Source organism: Colobus angolensis, unplaced genomic scaffold (assembly GCF_000951035.1).
Source record: "Colobus angolensis palliatus isolate OR3802 unplaced genomic scaffold, Cang.pa_1.0 Scaffold167, whole genome shotgun sequence".
Lineage (NCBI taxonomy): Eukaryota > Metazoa > Chordata > Mammalia > Primates > Cercopithecidae > Colobus > Colobus angolensis.
This window is the reverse complement of record NW_012114788.1, coordinates 1,181,328-1,182,800: the sequence shown is the minus strand read 5'-3', so window position 1 is coordinate 1,182,800 and position 1,473 is coordinate 1,181,328. Positions and strand designations below refer to the sequence as shown.

Genomic DNA, 1,473 nt, shown 5'->3' with positions numbered 1-1,473 from the left:
CCACCACACCCGGCTAATTTTTTGTATTTTTAGTAGAGACGGGGTTTCACCATGTTGGCCAGGCTGGTCTCGAACTCCTGACCTCAGGTGATCCACCTGCCTCGGCCTCACAGAGTGCTGGGATTACAGGCATGAGCCACGGCGCCCAGTCCTGTTTTGATTTTTGAATAAGAAATTTTAAATGTGTAACCCTCCAAAATTTAAAAATTGATCTTAAATTTGTATAAATAAATAAAATCACTAAGGAACCCAACCTAAGTTTAGAAGCACACAGGATACGAAGGTGCTTCTTTCTCAGATAATTTTTGGAACAATAAACTGCTCTCTAATTGTTTTCCTTAAGAAACTTTTCCCAAGGAATCATGCTCCTCCATTTACACAAGAAATGATTCTCCTTTTTTTTTTTTTTTTTTTAGACAAAGTTTTATTCTTGTTGCCTAGGCTAGAGTACAATGGTGCAACCTCTGCCTCCCAGGTTCAAGTGATTCTTGTGCCTCCACCTCGGGAGTAGCTGGGATTACAGGCACCCGCCACCACGTCCAGCTAATTTTTGTGTTTTTAGTAGAGACAGGGTTTCGTCAGGTTGACCGGGCTGGTCTTGAACTCTTGACCTCAGGTGATCCACCCGCCTCAGCCTCCCAAAGTGCTGGGATTACAGGCATGAGCCACTGTGCCAGCCAGCTATTTTTAAAGTAGCATAAGATTGTTTAAATATGAAAATATAAAGGATATAAAAGCTATCAGAAGAGGAAAAGCTATAGAAGAAATGCCTCTAAAGCATATGAAGCTAGCAGTGGCTAGAGCAGGAGGAAGAACCCTGGGAGACCAGATAGAGCTAACATCTAATGTCTGACAGGAGGGTGTTAGTTATTTTTCAATAACTTTGGAAGAACAACAGAGAAACTACAGGATCAGGACAGAAAGGTTCTTTTCTATATTGTACTGTTTAATATTAACATACTCCCCAGAGATTATATCTTAATAGACTGTATCAAGAACTAGTTACAAAGTGGCATGCTGGTTTTATTTGTAGACAAGATCTCCCTCTGTTGCCCAGGATGGAATGCAGTGGCATGATCACTCAGCCTTGAACCCCTGGCTCAAGTGATCCTCAAGCCTCAGCCTATGGAGTAGCTGGGACTACAGGTGTGCACCAACACATCTGGTTATTTTTTATTTTTTGTAGAGACAGGATCTCTCTCCGTTGCCCAGGCTGGTCTCAAACTCCTGGCCTCAAGAGATCCTCTCACCTCAGCCTCCCAAAGCACTGGGATTACAGGCATGAGACACGGCACTTGGCCTATATGCTTTGTTAAGAAAAACATTTACAGCCAGGTGTGGTGGCTCACACCTGTAATCCTAGCACTTTGGGAGGCTGAGGCGAGCCTTGAGGTCAGGAGTTTGAGACCAGCCTGTCCAACGTCGTGAAACTCCGTCTCTACTTAAAAAAAAAAAAAAGAAAAAAAAGAAAAG

The 1,473-nt window shown here is 43.0% G+C and overlaps 1 protein-coding gene across 1 annotated transcript in view; it reads right to left on the bottom strand.

Annotated features, from left to right (window-relative positions):
* Positions 1 to 1,473, bottom strand: part of RNF135 (ring finger protein 135) — a 19,991-nt gene that overhangs the window by 17,539 nt on the left and 979 nt on the right. The window lies entirely within an intron of this gene.